Genomic DNA, 24870 nt, shown 5'->3' with positions numbered 1-24870 from the left:
CACTCACTGGTAGAGTACTTGCCTGGTGTACACAAGGCCCTGGATTCAACCAAAAAAAAAAAAAATTAATACACTCTAGATAATGAAAAGTCAATTTTGTATTAGGTGTGGTGATTATGTACGTGAAAATACTCACATTGCATAATGAGATTGTGTACATGCACATAAACGATGTCAAGAATTTCTTTAAAATATGTCAGCAAAGGGAAAATAAATTTAAAAAATGAGTAAGGCAAATATGCAAAACTTAGTGAATTTAGAAGATCAATAAATGGGGGCAGATGCACTATCCTCTCTATTTTTGTATATGTTTGACATTTTTTCTAATTATTTTCCAAAACCTCATGTAATTTTGTTAAAATGTACATAAAATAGTTTTTCCTTTCTTTCTCTTACTTTACTGCCCAGCACAGCTCTGATCTCTTCATCCCTGTCTCCAGATTACTCATCTGAGGAATTAGAAAGATTTTAAGAGTCAGTATACACTGGATAGGTCCAATACTCTGTGGCTGACTCCAGTTTCTATGACATCTAGAGCTCATCTATCTAAAGCAAGGTTGGAACCCAGAGAGTATTCAAATAAGAGAACATAATAAATAATCACATATTGATAAATAAGTCATTCTTCCTGAGAAAAACCAGAATTGCCAGAACTAAGGACCATCATCCTCCCTGAGTTTAAAAAACACAATAGGCTTTTTCTCCATTCTTTCTCTAGAGACTGCTCTGGCAAAGAGCTCTGATTGTGAAATTCCACTGTCAGTTTTCAGTCTTGATCTGACTTGACCTTGCTATAGCACTTGACACATTTGAACATTCCCTCCCCTCTTGAATACTCTACTTCTTGGCAGATGGGAAAGCAGTCTTAAAAAGATGCCTATGATCCTTCCAAAGTCCCTCTGGAGAGACATGAAGCAACTTTTGTCCCAGAAGATTAGTTCTAAAGGAACCAGGAGTGAGTCCCTCCCAGAACCCAACAATCTACAATTTGTATAATTGTAGACATGGTATGTCAAATGTTGTTTCTGTTAATATAGTGAAATCAATATTCTGAAAGACCTTCTGATACAGGTGGAGAATCCATAACCCAAAAATGTGAAATGCTCCAAAGTCCAAACCTTTTTGAGCACTGATATAATGCCACAAATTCCACTCTCATGTGACAGGCACACTAAAAATATAAAATGGCCTTTGTGCTACATACATAGTATATATAAAACATAAATGAATTCATGTTTAGACTTGATTACAATCCCCAAAATATCTTATTATGCATATATCCAAAATCCAAAAAAAATCTAAATTCAAAAAATGTCTGGTCTCAAACATTTTAGATAAGGAACATTCAACCTGTATGAAATGGCAACTTCTGAACAAAGTATTATCAAATCCTTTAAAAATATACAGTTGAGCTAGGGAGAAAAAAAGGAAAGTCCACAGAAGCTAAAAATCAAATGGAAGCTAGAACCCAGAAAAAGCAGACGCTAAGGTGTAGAGATTCTGGGGGCAACTGGTGGTATTAGCACCAAGAGGCCTGTTTAAAGCTGCAGGAAGGCAGAGGCTAAGCCCTGGACAGCGTAGGATATGGAGAAGAGGGGAAGAGCCCCCACTGCAAGACTCAGTTCTTTGAAGGGCAACAATCTCTGCGATGAAATTTGCTGAACAAAAAAAAAAAAAAAAATCAAGAAATGGGTCTGACCTGGGCTCCGCAGAGTTTCCTGTGACGACTGTGACCCATCTGGCACTTACTTGTGCAAGACAGTCCTGCTAACTGGCCCCAAGCATAGAGACTAACTAAAGTGAACCTAGGCTGGGAGCACCTCAGAGTGCTGGCTGAAAACAAAACAAAACAAAAAACAAAAAAAATCCCTCAGAACTATTCATTTCAAAATACTCCCACAGTCAAAAGCCTACCAGATAGCCAGGCACCAGTGGCTCATGTCTGAATTCCAGCTACTTGGAGGCTGAGATCAGGAAGATGACAGTTCAAAGCCAGCCCAGGCAAAAATTTTGCAAGACCTCAACTCAACCAATAGCTGGTTGCACAGTAGTGTGCACCTATCACCCCAACAAGCTTAAAAAACAGGATGGCAGTCCAGGCCAGCCTAGGCAAAAAGCAAGACCCTATCTCCAAAATAACCAGAGCAAAAAAAGAGCTGGAGGCATTGCTCAAATAATAGAACACCTGCCTACCAAGTGCAAAGACCTGAGTTCAAATCTCTATACTGCCCTCAAAAACTGCCTAAATACTTACAAAACACAGGAGGCACAAAGCCACCATGATTGAAAGACAGAAAAAAAAAAAAAAAAAGCAGAAAGAGGTACAGAATAATTTCAGGTTTTAAAAATGACAAACAATATTTTTAAACTATAATGTACAAAAAGAAATGCAATAAAAAATAAACATAAGTGAAATATTGTCTGACATGGTTCTCAATAAATGGAGATATTTAAGTTAGGTAATTATAAAACAGGAGTGACAAAAGAGCCTAAATGGCAGTAAGGTCTATATATTTCATCTGAAGTGGTAAGAAAAGATGGCAATGTTCCCCAGAATGATCTATAAATTCAGCACAATTCTTATCAAAATCTCAAAATCTTTCACAGATCTAGACAAGTTTGTCTTTAAAATTATATATAAATGTAAGTAAACTAGGATAACTAAAATAATGAATACAAAAAGAATGAAGTTGGGAGAATCACTACTCGATTTTAAGCTATATCATGGCAGAAACCAAAACTGTTATTTTGAGAGGGACATTTAGACCAATGAAACAACATAGAGAACACAGAAATAGCATCATATAAATATATCCAACTGATTTCTGACAGAGGTACAAAAGCAATTCAAGGGAGGAAAGACAGCCTCAAATGTGATAAATCAACTGAACTGGACATCAATAAATAAAAAACATACTTTTTTTTCAGAAATTAACCCAAAATGGATCCAAATATAACATAAATTATAGAACTTTCAGAAGAGAACAATTTCATGGGCTAGGATTAAGCAAAGAATTCATATACATGACATAAAAACCATGGTCCAGAATGAATAAAATGTTAATTTTTCACTTATAGAACCTGGTCATTGACATAGATGAATAACAACTTAAGACATTCTTACTCAAAATATTGAACATTAGAGCTCTAGAAAGCACAAAAACTGAAACTGAGTTGTGTGTTTTCTCCTTAAGTACTAAAGGTGAGTGAATGGAAGAGACTTAAGATATATTTATTTCATTTTAATGGAAGGCATTGACTGGACACCATTACCTACAACTTATCATGTTAGTACCTGTGTGACTATCTCTAGGTAGTTAATCTTCAGTGTTGCAGACCCTCAGGATTAATTCTGGGAGTGTTGCCTCAGTGGGAGGTTACTGACAAAGGAAAAGCCATCTCTAGTACTATAACCAAGGATGTTACCATACCATCTTGAACTCTAACTCCCAACTGCTTCTCTTAGCTTGTATAATTTTTGGTAGGAATTAGGTTTATACAGTTTTGCTATATATATATACATACACTAGAGAATGTACTTGAGCCAGGCACCGGTGGCTCATGCCTGTAATCCTAACTACTTGGGAGGCTGAGATATGGAGGATCAAGGTTCAAGGCCAGTCTGGAAAAATACTTCATGAGGCTCCATCTCCAAAACAACCAGAGCAAAATGGGCTAGTGGTGTGGCTCAGGTAGAGTACGGGCTTTGTGAGCAGGAAAGCCCTGAGTTCAAACCCTCATCCCACAAAAGAAAAAAAAAAGTACTTAGACTTAGATTGTGAAATATATTATTTACTTCTGGAACCCCAAAACCTAGCAGAGGGACTACTGCATAAGGGCTCAAAAAAGTTCATTGAAAAGTTCTACCACTCCCAAAAAGAATGAAGTGCTGAATTTACGAGAACGAGATAATGAAATGCACAGAAATTTTGTTACCTCAACTCACCTGCACATGCAGTGACATTCAAATGGCAGTCCTGTCACTTCCCTCCAAGGTGTTACAGCCTTTGTCATTGTTCTAGGACCTCTCTTAAGCTAATACTGCTTCTTCAGCTCCATGCCCCTCTCCTTCACACCTAGCCCCAACTCCTAAGCCAATCTGCCCTGCCTGAGATGTGGTTCTGATCCTGTTCCCAACTACTGCAAGCTCACACTGCTGCCTCAGAGGGCCTTTCAGCAGATGTGTTCATAGCACAACTTGCTCCTTTGGTCTCCCTTCATGTCTTAGAATTATGACTGAAAATTTCACTTCTGAAGGAAAAAAAAAGTCAGAGAGCAAAAATGTACCGAGCTCCTATACTGAATCAGGTCCTATGCTTGGGCCTAAAGAATATAATGAAAAAAAAAAAAAAAACAGCACAGTGGTAAATGCCTGTAATCCCAGCACTAGGAAGACTGAGTGCTGGAAGAGGATCTTGAGGCCCCCAGTTAGGAACTGATATGAGTAGTCCATGTGAAAAATTATACTATTAAGACCAAGAAATTTTAATGAAGATATATTTAAATATCATTTAAATATATCAACAAAAATGATGATCGACTAGACATGAAAGGTAAGGAAAAGGATGATACCTTGTTTTCTGGTTTTTACAACTGAACATATGGGAAGTGATGGTCACTAGGACAAGATTACTGGATTGGGGTAAAAAGGCAGAAAGCATCAGCCCAGGACTGCATATGCTGACTCTGAAGTTACCGCACCCCCAAGAGATAGTATCAAACACTGCAGCTGGAGCTCAGAAAGCCTGTGCTAAGGTCAAATTTGGGAATCACCAAAGAACAAATCATAACCAAAGTTATGAACACAAATGAGATCCGGCTGGGAAGAGAGTATGGAGAAAAAGAAGGGACCTAGAGCCTCAAAGTTCAAAAAACAGAGAAGAAAATCAAAATTCAGATTTATCTGAATACTAGAATTTAGTACTCCCACATCTTGGTCAGAGGGGGCGCTGTTTTTCACTCCCTCCTTTGTTAGAGCAAGCTTTTTTTCTCTTGCTCCTGGTTATTACTGAACTTAACTGGGAGCGAATGGAGAATCGGAAAAAGACACAAGCTAGACAGACAGAAAATGGGGTCAGGTGTGTTGAGCACTCCAGTGGAGACACCGAACCCTAATTGCTTTTCTCTATCTTTATTCTTTAAGGCCTTACTCCTTGCAGTTCTTTAAAACCTTGTTTCTAAAGTCTTCTTTGAAACCTTGCTTAAAACCTCTTTCCTGAGACTGGCACTGTTCCAAGTTTTCTCTTAGTTTATCTTTAGCCTAATCGCTCTTAAAGTCTTTTGCCCCCAGGCTTGCAGCTTTTCTTTAGCTTTCTTAAAGCCTCTGTGCTCAGACTTGCAAAGTCTCCATCATCTATCTTGCACTGTCCCATGTTCTCTTTGGCTTTTCTTTAGCTTCTAAAGCCTATGTTAAAGTTCTTTCTTTGGCTTAGCTTTCTAAGGCCTATGTTAAAGTTCTTGGTGCAGACTTTCTATCAACCCCTTTAGCCATACTTTTCCCTTCAGCAAATTCCCTTCAGTAATTTTTTTTCCTTACAAAAGCTTCCCACACCAAAAAGCCCAAAGCAAAAGAATCAAGCCAAAGCCCCAAAACACCCAAGCCCAATAAGCCCTCCAAACCAAAAACCAAAGGCAAAAGGCAAAAGGCAAAAATCAAAACCCCCTCCTTCAGCCGGCCTTTTATAAACAGTGGCAAGCAGGGTGGAGCAGAGGCTCTCAGGGAGGGGCGTGACATTTTAACAGGAGAAACCTGCGTTCCTGCTTCTCTGAAAGCAAGCTTAGGAGATGCAGCTGTTCTGCTTTTTTCTGTTTCATGACAGGGGCTGTGCCTATCTTGGCCTACAGATGAAAGCAATTAAGCTGCATCTCACCTTGCTTACGTCCAGATCTCATAGGCTTTTCATAATCCACTCTCCACACTTGGTGATGACATGGGGTATATTAGTAATGGCAGGATGTATCTTAACAATATTGTTCCAGTGGATTTAGAGTGTCATCTACCTGCCTAGCAACACAGAATCATCTTAATGCCACTGAAGTAGCAGAGTTCTGGTCATAAATAACACAATAACAAATAAGAGATTGGACAGAACTGCCAGGATCTTCTCAAATTAAACTTTGCTATCAAAAGGCCCCAAAGGGCTGGTGGCTTAGTTCAAGTGATAGAGCTCCTTCCTGCCTAGCAAGCATAAGGCTCTGAGTACCACCAAAAAAAAAACTCAAAAAGGCTCCAAAATGTTATAAGATTGAAACTGTTTTATTTTTCAACAGTTTCATTTCTCATGTGCATTTTATAGTGGAATTACATTATAAATCTAATCTCATGTTTCTCTCTCACATCTTTAAAATTAAACTCATGTACAGAATTACCAAATTGGAACAAATAAGATTACTTATTATGCTTTAAAGACTTTCATACCAATTGGCATTTTCAAGCCCCGGTAATCTATTGTAACCTCTCTTTTGGGGAAAAATGTGCAGACTTTGGAGAAAAACTCTATGCAGAGCAGCAAAAAGCTCAAGTCAAATGCAATAGTACCTTAGAAACAAGAAGAAATCTCTCAGCTTACGAGGGAAGGAATAGCCAGAGACACTTGTTAAATCAAAAGAAAATGAAATAAATAAAAACCTCATCTTTATTTAAAGATCAGAATCTAAAGCACAGGAAGGTACCCACCGGCATCATGCTACTCCAAATATCAAAAAAAAAAAGTTCCTTGTGTATGGGAGAGAGGCGATAAAGGAGAATGATAGAAGGGGTGATTCAACTATGATGTATTGTAAGAACTTTTATAAATGCCACAATGTACCCCCAGTACAATAATATAACAAAAATTTTTTTAGAAAAGAAAGTTCCTTGCTTTAAAAAGTTTATTTTTCACCGAGTGTGAGCAATCACACTTAGAATCTGTGCCACGATCACTAAACTTGGACAAAAAAGCAGGGTGAAATTATATTCTCATCCCTGCAGCAATTCAGTACTGCTAAAAAGGTCACCAAGGAAGTCTCAGAAGCGGTCACCGGCCTGTGGTTTCTGCAGGCTGCTGGAGAGGCGGTCAGCGAAGGGGATGCCTCCTGTCGGGCTCCAGCAGTGGGATGCACCTTCCCCACTGGAAGCATTTTTAAGACATCACTGCAAGCCTGAAAAGAAAGTAATTTCTTCCTCCTCAGCCATGGCGTATCAGTTATACAGAAATACCACTTTGGGAAACAGTCTTCAGGAGAGCCTAGATGAGCTCATACAGTCTCAACAGATCACCCCCCAACTTGCCCTTCGAGTTCTACTTAGTTTGATAAGGCTATACATTCAGCATTGGCTCAAAGGGTCAAGAAAAGTCAATTTCAGGGGCTCTCTAAATATGTACAGATTCTGTGATAATGTGTGAACTTCTGTATTGAATGATGTTGAATTCAGAGAGGCAACAGAACTTATGAAAGTGGATAAAGTGAAAATTGTAGCCTGTGATGGTAAAAATACTGGCTCCAATACTACAGAATGAGCAGGAAAAACGGCTTTTTTATGCCATCCTCTGTTGTGATTCATCGCTTTTTGAAGAGAACCATAGAAGAGACTTTTTTTTTAATTTATTCTAGTACTGCAGAAATGACTACACTGTGCTATACTATCAGAGAAAGCAAGCAAAAAGAAGCTTATAACTGTGTTCTCTTGTATTACCTTTATTATACAGCATGAAGAAACATAACTTTCCTTAAATGACAAATTAAAAGTGGTTGCATTCCTAAGAACATTCTTTAGTAAACTCATTTTAAAACTCAAAAAAAAAAGTCTTAGAAATCATGATACCTATTTCATTAATCCCTATCCCTACTATCAAATAAAATCTATCTGAAATCTTGTCACTTTTGTTCATTACTTTTTGGGGAGACTTGTTTACCTTTATATCTTGGAAATTTAAAAACATATGCAAACTAGGAAAATAAGATGCAAAAATGTCTGGGATATTTTTTCATCAAATTAAAAAATTACCAATTAATAGCTATTTTTTTTTTTATCTACTCTGGCATGGGCACATGCACATTCTCTCCCTCTTCCTCCTCCCTCCCTCTCCCACACACAAGTATAATGAAGCACATGGGAAAGTTCTTAACCCCCTTTAAAAATTCTCAATTACAGATCATAAAGTCAAAATATTCTAGTTAGCAATTCAGCAACAATTATTGCTAGCACCTTTATTAACCATAAATTGTATGGAGCAGGACTACCACAAGTATAACCCAAACTTCATGTTGTGTAGAGAAGCAGTTATTTAACAGAGCTGAAAAGTAACTCACACACTACCAATATGCATAATTTGAATGGTAGTCACAGCCATCATCTCTCCATATACACTAATCTTGAAACTTAAGAAAAAGGAACGAGGGCTATAAAGCTTGCCCATAGAGCAATTTAACCATGGCAATTTGGGAAAATGTGTGACTTTCTGACTTTATAATCCTCTGAACAAAATTATAAAAACACACAAGAACTAAAAGCAGATTTCCCTAGGTTCATATCATTTCAAATAAAATGTCAAGTCTGTATCTTGTCTTGAATAGTACTCCTAGAGGAAGACATACAAAGTCATAAGGAATTGTACCTCAAAGTCCTCTCAAAGTGACAGGGACAAATTCTAGTGCTATTCAAGGAATCTAGAGGAATGCAGGACACAAAATTCTAAACAGCAAAAGGACGAAGACATTAAATCCAGACATAGTAAGATGTGGGAAAGTTTAATGACCCCCTAAGCCAACCTGCTGATTCTAGGTCTGGTCTGTCACAGCTAAGCACACTGTACTGGTGGACCTGAGAGGCCCTACAAAGCCAACCCTGATTCCAGCCCTCCATTCTTTTCAGAAAGTATGCTCCACATCCACACCACTCATTGTCAGGTGGAAAGGTGGTGACTCTGGGGTTTGCAGCCTTTCAAAATTCTGCATTTCCCAGATAAAAACCACTACTAAGATGATCAGAGGGGCCCCAACTCCCCCTAGGGCACTGGGGTGGAGGTTATCGACTGTTAAGCATTGTTAAGTGTTGTTAAGCACTGTTAAATGCTGTAGAGAATGTTGATTTTGTGTAGAGCTTTCTGTAAGTCTTTGTTGTAAGCACCCTATAATGTTTTCTTCCGTGAATGAGTTAAATCACTGGGAGCTGGCCATTCAGGCCTTTGAATGGCAGTGGACAGACCTTTCCCTGGCAGCCTAGAGCAGGGAGCTGCCAGCCAAGTAGCCCCTTTTCTAGCAACCTGCCAGACTGTCCTCAAGGCAGCCGAGCTATTTTGGACAGTTTATGATCACTCAGAGAACACTCCAGGTTCAAGGACCACTATAGCAGAAGCCTCGACTCCTGCTCCAGGAGGCCTTACTCAAATCCCAACTGGTGCAGGTCCGGTCTTGGAAGGCAGAATCCCAGGCCAAGATAATCTGCAGTGAACTTCAGATGACCCTACAACTATTCTCACTCAATATGAGAGAGTGGGGAAGCACCTCCTCAGTAACCCAGCAAGAAACCAGTAGTTGGTGCAATGAGGAACTAGTCATTGATCTTTATGCAAGGCCTGTGATTGGTCCCTGTGTGGAGCCTATAACTGGTTGAACTGGAAGCTGTGCTATGATTGGTGCAAATATAATCCTTCATTTGCATGCCACACCCATGTCACACACTTCCAACTAACGATATAGGCAGGCTGTTCAACCTAAAGGCACTCTCCTGTGCTGCCCCCTGGTGTTGTAACATTAGGTCCAATAAAAGGCTTCTCCTGAATTGGCTCTTCTTTCCTACTTGTGATCTTCATCATGGGTAGAGAAGGAGGAAACAAGATAGGCCAGAAGGCAGCTGAAGATATTCAGAAAGTGACTGGGGCAGAAACTGCAGGGAGTAGAGGCAGCTGAGATGGCAAAAGACTATGAAAGAAGGGAAGTGTAGGCAGAAAGCCAAAGGTATGGAAAGTGGAAGGGTAGAAAGAGTTGAAGACAAGAGACTGCAGGCCCCAGTAGCTGGAAGAATTCTGAGAGCTGCCAGGCCTTAAGGTTGAGGGTCTCAGTACCCAAGGCCCAAGAGTTGTAACACCCAGCACCGTAAGGAGGCAATTTCTGTCCAGACAGAGCAAAAGATGCCCAGCCAGCTCATTGGCAACATTACCACTCGCAAGATCCATAAGCATGAGTTTAATAGATGGTAGAGAAACTGGACAAACCAAGTACATGCACTCCAGAGGAAAAAGCCAGGCCTCCACTTCCATTAAGAACTCTAGTTTGTCAGTGCTTACACAAGCCTTCTAAGAACAGGGTCAGAATACAGGCCCTCAATTCCATGGCAAAGCTCAGAAACTCAGGATTATTTTCAATCTTCAGGTTGCAAGTGTTCATCTTGTCACTAATAGAGAAATTACATCATCAAGAACTTGCTACCTCTAGATGCATGTTAAGTGTAAAACCTGTATTTACAGAGGGTCTTTGTGCACAGTTCACTAATGCGGATGTAAGGAAATCCAAAAATTACAAACCCCACAATAACTTTAATCTCAGCAAACATGTATTTTGTACTATTTCACATGGTAGTGACCTTAAAAGAAGCTTACAAAGAATAAAGCACATTGTAATCTCCACAACTACTTATACTTGGGAAACTCCCAGCCATGTAAGATTAGAAAACTGCCTCCAGGGATAGTGGAGTTCTTTCCTTGAGAAATTAACAAAGACTGAACAAAGGCCTGAACAATGAATGCCCTAGAAGAAACAGTCCTTATCTGGTCCAAAGGACAAAAGCCATACATGTAACAGGGCTTCCTCTAAACTCTCACTTCTAATGCACAAGACAATAATCTGCTTGATGCTTAAAACTTCATCTCAAATACTTAATATGGCCAGGCATTGTGGTTTAAACCTATAATCCTGGCCAGTCAGGAAGGACAGATGAGAAGGGGTGGCCTGTTTGAGGCCAAACAGGGCAAAAGTTAGCAAGACCCCATTTCAGCCAATAAGCTAGGTGTGATGACACATGTTCATGATCCCACCTACAGAAGAGGCACAGGGAAGAAGACTGTGGTCCCAAACCAGCCCTGGCAAGAAGCGGGACCCTATGTGGAAAATATACTAAAGCAAAAAGGGCTGGAAGTATGGTTCAAGTGATAAAAGTGCTCACCTAGCAAGTGCACAAGGCCCTGAGTCTAAACCCCAGTACCACCAAAAAACAAACTTAATACTTCCCAAAGTACCACAAATGCTAACCAGATGCAGAATAGGCTCAATTTTAGCTCCAATTTGAAGCAGCAAATGAAATATCTAAAGTCATTACAGAATGGATGAAATACTATGAAATAAATCAAATAACAATTGTTTATGTCAGTTAATACAGAAAATATTTTTCTAATTCTTAGTTCAAAGTTAAAACACCAATTTCTGGAAGTCCAAGACTAGACACAGCTAAAAGATAATGGAAGACAGCAGAGTTCAGTGGTTAGAAGGCTTCTCTAGTCAAAACACCAGAGTTGAAGCCAGTCTCCATTATTTAATAGCTATGACTTGAACAAGATATCTATGCCTCAGTTTCATCACCTCAAAGAGCCAGTAATAATAATATGTACCTCATACAGCTGTCCTGACTACTAAATAAGGTAATACCCTGTATACTAGGAGGGAAAATATACTAGGAGGAAAAAGATGTCTAAGGGACATTACTACCAACTGACAAAATTGTAATAGACAGTAGATATGATAAAAAGTGTTTAACCAAGTTGTTATCTATTCTGTGGGGATGTAAGATAATGTCCTTACAATTGGAAATACCCATTGAAGTACTTGGAGGTAATGATGCATTGCAATTACTCTCAAATGTTCAAGAAAATTTTTGATTTTGTATTTGTGTGTGTGTGTCTATGGAAAAACAAAGACAGAGAAAATAAATAAAGTAAACTAGACAAAATGTGACAACCAGAAGAATCTAAGTTCATAGGCCCTCTGGAGCATTTATTTCAGAGAAATGAAAACTTGCATTTGCACATGAATGTTCATAGCAGCTTAACCGAAAATAGCCAAAAACTGAGAACAATCCATCTGTTTCAGGTGTTTGCGAGGATGCGGGGAAAAAGGAACCCTCTTACACTGCTGGTGGGAATGCAAACTAGTACAACCACTCTGGAAAAAAATTTGGAGGCTACTTAAAAAGCTAAACATTGATCTACTATTTAATGCAGCAATACCACTCTTGGGGATATACCCAAAAGACTGCGACACAGGTTACTCCAGAGGCACCTGCACACCCATGTTTATTGCGGCACTATTCACAATAGCCAAGTTATGGAAACAGCCAAGATGCCCCACTACTGACGAATGGATCAAGAAAATGTGGTATCTATACACAATGGAATTTTATGCAGCCATGAAGAAGAATGAAATGTTATCATTCGCTGGTAAATGGATGGAATTGGAGAACATCATTCTGAGTGAGGTTAGCCTGGCCCAAAAGACCAAAAATTGTATGTTCTCCTTCATATGCGGACATTAGATCAAGGGCAAACACAACAAGGGGATAAAATGATAAAACGATACACATAATAAAAATGAGAGTATACAAGGGTGATATGAGATAGGTAAGACACCTAAAAAACTAGCTAGCATTTGTTGCCCTTAACGCAGAGAAACTAAAGCAGATACCTTAAAAGCAACTGAGGCCAATAGGAAAAGGGGAACAGGTATAGAGAAAAGGTGAGATCAAAAAGAATTAACCTAGAAGGTAACACACACGCACAGGAAATTAATGTGAGTCAACTCCCTGTATAGCTATCCTTATCTCAACCAGCAAAACCCCTTGTTCCTTCCTATTATGGCTTATACTCTCTCTTCAACAAAATTAGAGATAAGGGCAAAACAGTTTCTGCAGGATATCGAAGGGGTGGGGGGGAGAGAGAGGGGGCAGAGTGGGTGGTAAGGAAGGGGGTGGGGGCAGGGGGGAGAAATGAACCAAGCATTGTATGCACATATGAGTAATGAATAAATAAATAAATAAATAATCCATCTGTTCTTCAAGAGATAGTCATCCACGCCACAAACTACTACTCGGTAATAAAAAAAGAACAAACTCCTGATATGCAACAACCTGAGTGAATCTCACAGGAATATGCCAATGAAAAAAGCCAATCTCAAAAGCTATGTACTAAATGACTCCACTTGTTTAATGGTTGCCTGGGCTAGAAAGGCCAAGAAGAAAGGACATGGCTGTGGCTACAAAAAGGTAGCCCAAGGAATCTTATGCAATAGAACTCATTTTTGTGATGGAACATGTCAACTGAGGTGGTGGTCACACAGGACTACAGATATGATAAGACCACGCACACTCACACAAGTGAGTACTACTAAAATCTGAATATAGAGTCCAACCAAATGCGCTAAAATATGAAGACAGGAGGTGCAATTTCCCACCTGTGATAAATGCAAGAGAATGCAAGAGAAAACTGGGTGAAGAGTACATGGGCTCTCTGCATTTTTTTTACAACTGTATATGATTCTACAAGTATGCTGAAATAAAAGTTGAATTTAAATATAAAGTTTAAAAGGAAAAAAATTTAGGCTGGTAGAATGGCTCAAGTGGGTACAGCACCTGCCTAGCAAGCATGAGGCCCTGAATTGAAGCCCCAGTACCATAAATAAATAAATAAATAAATACTTTAAAAATAGCAACAGAAAATAACCTATAAGCAATGATAAAGCACTACAGGCATTCCTACTAAAGAATAAGAAAAGGCTGCTAGCTATTGTATTTGTTACTCAACATTATTCCAAAGAAGCTAGCCACTGCTATATTTAAAAAGTAATACTAATGTTAGAAAAGGGACAAAATGATCAATTACAAACAGAATCACTGTCTACCTACAAAATCTAATACGATCATCATAAAAAATATTAGAATATAAGTTCAATAGTGTCCAAATACAATATATAGAAAGTAAATTTTTTTTATTAGATCCCACTAGGAATCTTTGTGATGGAACTTTAGTAATCAACTAGAAAACTTTGTAGTAATCATTCAGTAGTAATCAATTAGAACATTTTCAATAATAAAGAACCTCATTCCACTTTTATTTTGTATTTTTTAAATCTTTCCCCAAGTCATGTACAATTTCTTAATTATTTTTAAGAGTTTCCTGAGTATGATGACTACCTGTAATAAATGTCTCCAAAACAACATGTTCTCCAGTTCTCCCTCATTAAGCAGCATATTTGTTCTTTGACTTTCAACTTTTCAACCTCTAGTTTTTCCTTTACTTCAGAAGATAAAGATTCTGGAAAGATTCAAAATTTGTTCCAGTTCTTCAAAGACTTAAATACAGGCATCTTACTTAGGAGATTGGTCCCAGGACCCCTTGTGAATAACAAAATTCAAAGATGCTCAAATCTCTTATATTAAATAGAATGTTATTTTCATATAACTTATGCACACCTATCTATCCGTGTACTTCAAATCATCTCTAGATTGCTTAAAACATCTAACACAATGTAAATTCTGTGTAAACAGCTGTTATACTGTATTATATAGGAAATACAGTCCACACGTTCAGAACGGACAAAATTTTTAGTATTTTCTATCTGCAGATAGTTGTATCCTTGGATGTAGAACCTGTGTACATGGAGGGTTGAGTGCACTTTGAGTAAGTCTAAACTGGTTGTTAGGGATGATGATCTAAAGTTTCTTCCAGTTCAGAATCTCCATCTTTGCCAGGAGCAAGAGTCATTTTAATCAGCTCTGGGAGACACTAAATGTGTGTTCTTCCACAGGCGTCCAAACCACCTACCTTTGTGAGGCTCCTCAATCCCATGAATTCATCTGTGTTCTCAGTGGATGAAGGTCATCCTAGAGCAGAACCCCAGTCAGTCTAGCCATTTCTAATCAAAACATTAGCCCCAGTTTCAAACTAGAGCTACTTCTAAACCCTTTTCATCACCTCAACCCATTTCCTCCAGATAGATTGTAAGAGCAAGGAGAATGCTATGGCTTGGATCTTAAATGCTGCCCAAAGGCCCATGTGTTAAATGCTTGGTCTCCAAGATGGTGCTCTTGGAAGGTGACATAATCTTTACAGATGGCACATAGTGGAGGTCTTCACGTCATTGGAAGTATGCCCTGGCAGGGAATAATGGAACCCTGATGCCTTCCTCTTTCTTTCTTTTGCTCCTAGGCCATGAGGTGAGCAATTTTGTTCTACATGCACTCACCATGATGTCTGCCTCACCACAGGGCCAAAAACAGGGCCAATTGATCAGGAACTAGAATCTTCAAAACTGAAAGCCAAAATAAACTTTTCTCTTTATAAATTCATCACTTCATGTGCTTTGTTATAGAAACAGTTACAACATACATTGAAGTCCTAAATCCAAAGTATCTCAGAATGTGACCTTATTTGGAAATAAGGCTGTTACAAATACAGTTGGGGGGTGGGAAGAGGCAGTAATGGGGTTTGAACTCAGCACCTCAGAGTTGCTAGGCAGGCACTCTACCACTTAAGCCACTCTGCCAGCCCTTGTTACAGATGTAACTAGTTAAGGTGAAGTCTTATTGGAGTACAAGCCTACCCAATATGACTACTGTCCTTATAAAAAGGGAAAATTTGAACATAGACTTGCTCACAGAGATAACGTCATGTAAAGGTGATAGCAAACATCAGGATAATGTGTCTAAAAGCCAAAGAACATCAAAGATTGCAAGCAACCAGTAGGAGCTAGGAAAGACAGGGAGCAAATGTTCTCTAACAAGTCTTCAAAAGGAATCAACCCTGCCAACACCTTGATCTCAGGCTTTCAGCCTCTAGAACTCTGAGCCAATGAATTTCTGTTGTGTGAACCAGTCAGTTTGTGGTCAGTGGGCCCTCCATATCCATGGGTTCCATCTTTGAATTCAACCAAACACATACTAAAAAGATTCAAGAAAAAAAAAATGCTGAATGTATACATTTTTTCTTGTCACTATCCTCTAAATAATAAACTATAACAACTATTTATATAGCATTTTATTAGGTATTATAACTAATCTAGAGATGATTAAAGGAAGATGTGCATAGGCTATATACAGGTAGCATAGGTAGGCACTTGCACTCAACATGTACCCCAGGCTAGCCTGGAAATTGCTATATACCCTAGGCTTACCTCAAACTCACGATCCCCCTGCTTCTACCTCCTGCATGACCATCACGTGGTAAAGGGGAATATCTTGCTTCTTATGTTAAACAGACTATTCTAAAGTTTAGAGTAAGATTAAAAACTCTCCAACTGCAATAAGTAAAATGCATTCTAGATTCCAAAATCAAACAAAGCAAGCACATTTTTAAAAAAAACAGGTCAATCTCACTTATGAACAAAGATGCAAAAATCCTAAATAAAATATTAACAAACTGAATAGCCAGAGTATATTGAAGATTACGTCGTTGTACAGGTATATTTTTAAGAGAGTCTGTCTATTAATATAAGTCACTAAACAGTAAGTAAAAAAAAAAATAGAAAGCTTCCTTAATTAAAAATATTTATCTACCAGAAACAGCAAATATAATTCTTAATGACATAACATTACTAGCATTATCATGACAGTTAGGATATAATTTAAATTTTAAAATTACTTTTAAAAACATAAAGACTCAAACAAATAACAAATCCTGATCTTGGCCAGGAAAACTCAATATTACAAAGTTGGTTGCCAAAAGTTAAAGAAGTCATTGTGGTCACAAATTTCAATCATAACTTTTTATAGAAACTGACAATCTCATTTTAAAGATCAAATGGAAGAAAAAAACTAGGTAGTGAGGGGTTAGTGTAGATGTGAAGTCATTTCTCCAAAGAAAAATATCTGTATTATGATTTCATTTTTTTTAAATGCAAAATTAAATGATTATTTACAAATATACATTATGTACTTCAAAAATAAAACAAAAAAGTAAAAAAAAAAAAACTAAAAATAAGGAAAACACAAAAATTTGATTATGTCAGAAGGGGAAGGAAGAGGTGGAATTAGGACAGTTGCACAGAGATCCTCAATGGCAATGATTTTTTTCTTAAAGTTGTGTTTGCATACATGGGTATTCATTGTCCTAGAAGTCTGGACAGCCTACATATATTTTGCATACATTATTTTGTAATTTCTCAATACTTAATAAAAAACAACTCAAACAAGACTGTACTGAAAGCATGTAAAGACATACATAGTGTTAATTCTAGACTCAATCATCTGTCCTTCTAAGTAGCCCACCTTTAAGAGTTAACAAAATATTTGATTTTCATCTTTTCCTCTGAAGTTCTATTAACAAGGAAGCCCATGAGGACAGGGAGGTCATATACCAAGAGGCAATGTACTCTGATCAAACTCAAACCACTGACAAGCACTTCAGGGAGCTCTGGCAATGACAATGCTTGCCAGAACACCAGAGTTAAAAAGGTTTGTTAAGCTAATTAAAAGCACTGAAGAAATAATGATGCAATTTTAATAGGAAGGTATTTTTCCATTAATTATTTTTAACTGATTAAAATTTAGTGAAGCCCAGCTGAAACCTCAGGTCTTGATTCCTCTGAGATGCAAAGATTAGAGTGAATACAATTCAGCACTTGCAGTGTCAAGAGCCAATTCCACACATGGTGGGCAGTTGGGAGTTCAGGGACAGTGCTACACGGACTCCTTCCTCCCTATCACCCAGAAATAGAAGAGTCCCAGAGAACAGGCCTGGCATCTGCCCACCACACTACCATCTGAGCATTCTTTTCATTAGAACAGCAAAAGGCCACACAATGACTTTAAGTTGAGCTGCATTCTGGATGCCTGAGGAAGTGGGATACTCTTTGGATATGGTAAGCTGACTGCTGACACAATCAAGAAATGAATTAGCATAAAGTATGCTGACTTCTTTGGAAGGAATTTTATGAACACAGGATTTAAGACTTCCCATACAATAAACAATACAATCACAAGTACTAATAAAGGAACTAAGGATGCTACAGTAAGAAAATGTTATCAATCAATCAATACACCTGTAAATTACTTATGTATGAGACTGTACTACAGGAGAAATTTTTAAAGTACCCCTCCCTGGATCAGACATATCCAGTAGCTGGAGAAAAAAGACATACAAAAGACCTCTGTTAAACTCAGACATCAAATATATTCCACAATTCAATCCAACATCCCTTGGCACCTGTTTTCCATAGTAACACCCAACTCAGCCAAATACATACCCCACTCTCCATCCCTACACAACACACACTTCTCAAACGCCTTCCCTCTTTATAGAAACCTGCAAAACCTGACCTGTCTTTCAAAGTGCATACAAAATACTGCCTGCAGTCTAGTAAAGTTTTTATAATCTACATGCTCCTGTATGATCTTTTCCCAATTTTTCTATATTATGGTGCCTTTCCTGCTCTTTTATTTTTACTTTTATGCCTCTTATCCCTTTTGCTAAAAACAGGAATAATGGAAAGAGCAGAAGTTGTGAAATTAGAAAAACCTAGATTTAAATCTGAACGTTAACTGACCTTGATCAAAACAAATTATCATTTTTTTAATCTCTGTACTAGGGACTGAACTCAGGTCCTCAAGCACTCTACCACCTGAGCTATGCCTCCAGTCCTTTTGGTTTTTTGGTTTGTTTTTTTTCATTTTTATTAGCATATATTCATTGTACAGAGAGATTCACTGTGCCACTTCCAAAGAGCCTTACCTTGTGCATTGGTTAGCTGCCCCCCACCCACTCCCCCACACACAAACCCCTCCCAGCCACACTTACATCAATAACAAGAATTCATCATTCTATTTCATATATGCACATAAAGCCCATCTTTTTTTAGACAGGGTCTCACTAACTTTCCCCTCTACCTTGTAATCCTCTTACCTCCATCTCCCAAGTATCTGGGATAACAGACAGATGCATTCACACCTGGATAAACTACCAAACTTTCTTAAGCCTCAATTTCTGAATATACAAAGTAAGGGAATTATTACCTACCTATCTTGCATTATCTATTTAATAAACACAGAGATGTTGCTGTGGTATATAAGAGACAGAAAGACATGGGGAGAGAAGATTGAGAATAGAAATATTTGGAAATAACAAGAGTAGACATGAAAAGTAATTGTTAGAACTATAATCCACATGCTTAAGAAGCTAGAGGAAAGATGAACATGTTCAAAAACAAGGACCGGGTACAGTAGCTAACACCTGTAATCTTAACTAATTAGGAGGCAGAGATCTGGAGGATACAGTTCCAGTCAGCCCAAGCAAAAAAAAAAAGGTTAGCAAAACCCGCACCTCAGACAATAAACTGAGCAGCTACATGGGAGGTCATAGGTAGGAGGATTTCAGTGTGAGGCTGGCCCCTGACAAAAACATGAAACCTTACTTGAAAAATAACTAAAGCAACTGGACACAGTGGCTTATATCTGCAATCCAGGTACTTGGGATGTGGCGATCAGAAGAAACACTGTTAGAGGCCAGTCTGAGCAAAAAGTTAGTGAGACCCCATCTCAACCAATAGCTGGGGTGGTAGTACTCCTCATCCCAGCTACATGAGAGGCTTAAATAGAAGGATCACAGTCAAGACTAGTCACAAAAATCATGAGACCTTGTAAAAAAGAACTAAAGCAAAAAGGGCTGGAGGTGTGGCTCAAGTGTAAAGCACCTGCCTAGCAAGCGCAAGGCCCTGAGTCCAAACACCAATAATGACGAAAAAAAAAAAAAAACACTGAAAAATACATATACGCGCGCGCACACACACACACGCACACACAAACTACAACTAGCCAAGTGTGATGGCACATACCCGTAATCCCAGCTACTAGGGAAGCTAAGGCAGGAAGATCATGAGCTGGAAGCCAACCTGGGCAACAAAGCAAGAACCCAACTCAACAACAACAAAAAAATAAACTTAGGTGTCTGAAATACATTGCTAAAAGTCCCTCTCTGTGCCATTAGGTCAAGGAGGTGAAGACTCATCCAGAATTGTAAATGTTTTCTCCCTAAGAATATGAGCAAGATGGTATGTCTGCTCTCATTACCTCTATTCAACATTATGCTGGGAATTGTGGCCTATGCAATAAGGTAAGAAAAAGAAAACAAGATATTGGTACAAAAGAGGTTAAAACACTCTGTATTCACAAATGACATAATTTTTACATAGAAAAGTCCAATGGAAACTTTGTTTTGTGTGTGTGTGTGTGTGTGGTACTGGGGTTTGAACTCAGGGCCTACACCTAGAGCCACTCCACCTAGCCCTTTTCTGTGTTGGGTATTTTCTAGATAGGGTCTCACAAACTATTTTCCCAGGCTGGCTTCAAACCGCAATCCTCCTGATCTCTGCCTCCTGGGTAGCTAGGATTACAGGCATGAGCCACTGGCACCCGGCCGGCCAATAGAAACTATTTTTTAAAAGCTAGTAAAACCAATAACTGAGCTTAGTCAAACTGACAGAGATTAATATACAAAACTCAATCATATTTTTATATATTAGCAACAGATGTCTGAAATATAGATGAAACACATACTATTTCAATAGCATCAAAAACATGAAAAGGGAGCAGGAGCAAGACAGAGGACTACAGATATCCACTACATCCCTGCATCTCCACAAATATGAAGCAGAAGCTCAGGTATGTGGCTTCAAGGAGAGGCAGGTGGCACAGAAGGCAGAGAAAGGAACTGGTAAAGAATAGACAGAGACCAGGGAAACCCAAAAGTATCAAACTTTAGATCTGTTTTAAGGGAAAAAAAAAGGAAAAGCTCACTCGGGACAGCCCAGAGTTGCCCCACACCCTGAGACCCCTTCCCTGAATAATTACCTGAACCACTGCCCCGGGTAATTGGGTGAAGAGTTCTAGCAATGCCACTTGCAACCGAGCACCAGCCCAAAAGACTTGGGTGGAAACTGCAAACCTCGCTCAGGACAAGCTGGAGCTGCCCCATGACCTAAGTCCCCTGCCCAGTGTAATCCAGTGGAACATGCAAACTTCAAAGAGCACACCCTAACCCCAACACTGTATCTGGAGCCACTGCCCTGCATACTTGCATGGATGTAGCTCCACAGCAGCTGCACTGAGACCACTCCACACAGCTGCTGTGCATTCCTGGAGCTGCCCTACCCCCACTGGAACTGCCACTGCAGAACGCAGCCTGCCCCACCCTGGGAGAGGCTGTTGAACCACTAGACATGCCCGGCCCACCCATCCCTCCACCCCCACACTGCTACACTATCCTACCCACACTTAGCTGTTGCTGCTTGCCTGAAGCTGCCCCACCACCACCATCCCCAGGAGCTGCCCTGGACCCACAGCATTGGCCAATCACAGCCACCATACCCAGGCTGCACCAAGAGGGGAGTCTGTTTTCTTCTGTGCCCAGAGAAAAACACACTGGGAGAGAGAGACAGGACTCTTGAGGGCCAGAGATTGGAGAAAAACACCAGCTGCCCTGACAGAGCCCAGCTCCTCTTCAGCAAGAAAGGAGTACTGATTTTTATTTGTTTATTTTTTATTTGCTTTTCATTCTTCTTTTCTTTCCCTGACTATGCTATCTTTCTCTTCCTTATTTTCTTTCTTCTTTTTCCCATCCCCTACACCATCCTTTTACTACTTAATTTGTAATACTAACTTTTAATAAGTTTTAAATTCCTAGTTTATCCTATAAGAACCCTTCCTTGTTTTTTCCTACTAAACCTTATTAGGGGTAGATTAATGTTTCCAAGTGGTTCTTACTACATTTAAATACCTGATTTGGTTTCAAATTGGTGATTTTGTTATTACTGTATGCTTTCTCTCCTCTGAACGGTGGTGAAAGATATCTAACCTAACACATGCACAAACTACAAGATAGAAACATGATTAATATGAAAAGAAAAGACAAAAAAAGTTCCTAACAGCTCAATAACTAAATCCAAAGATGCTGAAATGACTTAAAAACCAAAAATATTAAAATTTTACTTTTAAAAATGATCAATGACCTCAAAGAAGATTCAAGCAAATAAATGAAATAAGGAAATCAATTCAAGACCTGGACCAGACAGTCAGCAACATGGATGAGAAATTCAGCAAGGAAATTAAAATTCTTGGGGAAAAAATAGAAATGTTGGAAATAAAAAGCTCAGTAAATCAAATAAAAAATACAGCAGAAAGAATCATCAGTAGATTAGATCAAGCAGAAGGAAAAAAAAAAAAAAAAACAGGGATTGAAACCAAGATCAAGGACATACTGCACTCAGCAATAAAGAAAAATAAATAAGCATGATCAAGAACTCTGGGACATGTTCAAGAGATCAAACTTGTTATGGTTTCTTTCTTTTGCTTTTTTCTTTTTGGTGGGACTGGGGTTTGAACTCAGGGCCTCAGCATTTGCAAAGTAGCTACACCTCCAGTCTCAAGAGACCAAACTTAAGAATCCATCAGGTAGAACAAAGAGCTGAGATACAAAGTAAAAGCACAGAAAACATATTCAGTGAAATTATATCAGAAAATTTCCCAAATCTTGGGAACAATATGGACACTCATGTACAGACTGTATTTAGAACCACAATTAGACATGACCAAAAAAAAGAACCTCTTCATGCCACATTATAGTTAAAATGCCAAGACTAGAGAATAAAAAAAAGGACAGTGAAAGCTGCAAGAGGAAAATGCCAACTTACTTACAAAGGTAAATACATCAGAATTACCTCAGACCTCTAAACAGAAATCCAAAAAGGCAGGAAAGCATGGAACGATATAGTCCAAGCTCTGAAAGAAAATAACTGCAACCATGATTATTATTTTCAGTTTTCCTTCAAATTTGATGAAGAAATAAAGACCTTCCAAGATAAGCATAAGCTAAAGCACTTTATGTATACCAAGCCTGTTATCGCAGAAGATAATTAAAGGAACACCACATACAGAAGAAGAAAAAAAAGTCAAAAACATGAGAACTCAGGAAAGAATAATTTCAGGAGAGGAATGAATGAACATATATGAAATAGGAAGAATCAAATATGTTCATCTCAGAAAACCAGCAAAATACTAAGATGAATAAAGGCAAAAGAACAAACAATACTCAAACGAACCTGGAAAAAAAAAAAAAAAAAGAATTACAGGAAACAGTAAACACTTTGCAGTCATACCTCTAAACATAAATGGTCTCAGCTCTCCAATCAAAAGATATAGACTAGATGATTGCATTAGAACACAAGATTAAAGACTATACTTTCAGGGATCATTTCTATAGTTCATTAGTAGAGAAGTTTCTCTGATTGTGTAGAGTACCAGAAACCTAAGGAAGAAACACAGTGCTCTCTCCTGAGTGTGAAGCTGACTCTTGGTGTTGCTTTATTGCAACTGCCACTTGCCAAAGTACACTTCAACTAGAAATTAGTCAAAAGAGATTAAGAAAAGCAATACAGATTAATAAAGGAAACACTTCATCAAGATTATAACAACTATAATACATGCACCAACTATTGATACACCCAATTTCATTTTTTAAAAAAACTGAATATAAAGGGACAGAGCCACATACAATAATAGTGATGCTTTCAATATCCCACTCTCAGCAATAAATAGATCATACAAACTAAAAAAAAAAAAATCAACAAAGAAACTTCAGAGTTAAACTGTACAAAAGAGCAAATGGCTTTAGCAGACATCTACCAAATATTCCATTCAACTGCTGCAGATACACATTCTTCTCAGTGGCCCATGAAATTTTCTCTAAAATCAATCACATTTTAGGCCATAAGGCAAGTCTTAACAAACATAAGAAAAAAATTTTTTTTTAAACATAAGAAAACTTAAATCATTTCTCATATCTTCTCCATTTCTCATATCTTCTCAGATCATAATGGAATAAACCATGTAATTTCATTTAAAAAGCCTGAGGAGGAATCTAATGGCAGAACTTCTACCTCCTCCTAATTTAGGTTACCTAAGCTCCCAAGTGTATAGGCATCTACAACTACATTGCTATTTGAAGGATTTTCTAACCCTCAGGAAACAGGTAACTTCCAGCTATTTCAGCCTACTTCACTACTTGCTTTTTCGTTACTGTTTCTATAAAAAACCACTTAAAGAGGTAGTATGATAGAAGAAATGCAGGCTTTGGAATCAGAGAAACAAGATCTAACTTTGGTCTTAACCTTGTGGCTTAAGTAAACTCCCTGAGCTTCAATTTTCTCATCAGGATAAGAATTCAATCATCTTCCTGACTGGACAACTGGCATTTAACAGCATGATGCATTTGAATTACTTCACACATGGGAAGTGACCCATAAATGATAATCCCTTTCCTCGCCTCTCCTTTCTAACTAAAAGGCATATTCTAGGGACAGGGTACCTCTTCATCAGCCCTATCCCTGTGAAATTTCAACTGAGAAATTTTCACTACATCCCAGAGATAACCTGCCATTGGGAACCAAGTAAGGAATCATAAGTAGTTGGACTAACAGTTAACAAAACTTGAGTACTTCATTTTTTAATGTTTTAATTAGTGTACATTAATTTACAGAGGGGTTTCACTGTGATATTTCCTAAATTTGACCAATTCTAGCTTCAACATAACTAGTCACATGATAGCAGCTCTGGGACATAGGAGCTCTTGCTTATGATGCAAATAAAATGCTCTCTATCTGAAAAAACATTGTCAACCCCCTGTACTTCATAATACATGACCAAAAAGGAACATCTTGAACAGTTCCACCATTACCCTCAGTCTAATAAAGACAGCAAGAATTCTATCCATCAGACTGGGGATGAAGCTCAGTGTAGAGCATTTGCTTACCATGCACAAGGCCTTGCAAAAAAAAAAAAAAAAAGAATCCTAGCCAATTCTTCACCTTCCTGACATCACCACCATTAATGGCACAGATGGCTGGACATTTGAGGGATCT

The 24870-nt window shown here is 38.4% G+C and overlaps 1 protein-coding gene, 1 non-coding gene and 1 pseudogene across 11 annotated transcripts in view; 2 read left to right on the top strand and 1 right to left on the bottom strand.

The window, feature by feature from the left end:
- Positions 1-24870, bottom strand: part of Dis3l2 (DIS3 like 3'-5' exoribonuclease 2) — a 370364-nt gene that overhangs the window by 340159 nt on the left and 5335 nt on the right. The window contains exon 1 of one of the 10 annotated variants that reach the window (XM_020172820.2): positions 14790-16006. The exons of the other annotated variants lie outside the window; for them this stretch is intronic. The gene's annotated coding sequence lies outside the window, so the exon portion shown is untranslated. Of the gene's footprint in view, positions 1-14789; positions 16007-24870 lie in introns of those variants that run through there. 10 annotated transcript variants of the gene reach the window in all.
- On the top strand, positions 7162-7770 carry LOC109692287 (transcription initiation factor IIA subunit 2 pseudogene; annotated as a pseudogene).
- On the top strand, positions 23183-23389 carry LOC141422778 (small nucleolar RNA U3). Its single transcript, XR_012447506.1, has one exon. It is a non-coding gene; the product is annotated as a small nucleolar RNA U3 (small nucleolar RNA).

This window comes from Castor canadensis, chromosome 4 (assembly GCF_047511655.1).
Source record: "Castor canadensis chromosome 4, mCasCan1.hap1v2, whole genome shotgun sequence".
Classification (NCBI taxonomy): domain Eukaryota; kingdom Metazoa; phylum Chordata; class Mammalia; order Rodentia; family Castoridae; genus Castor; species Castor canadensis.
The sequence above is the reverse complement of the archived record's forward strand: the minus strand, read 5'-3'. Positions and strand labels throughout refer to the sequence as shown.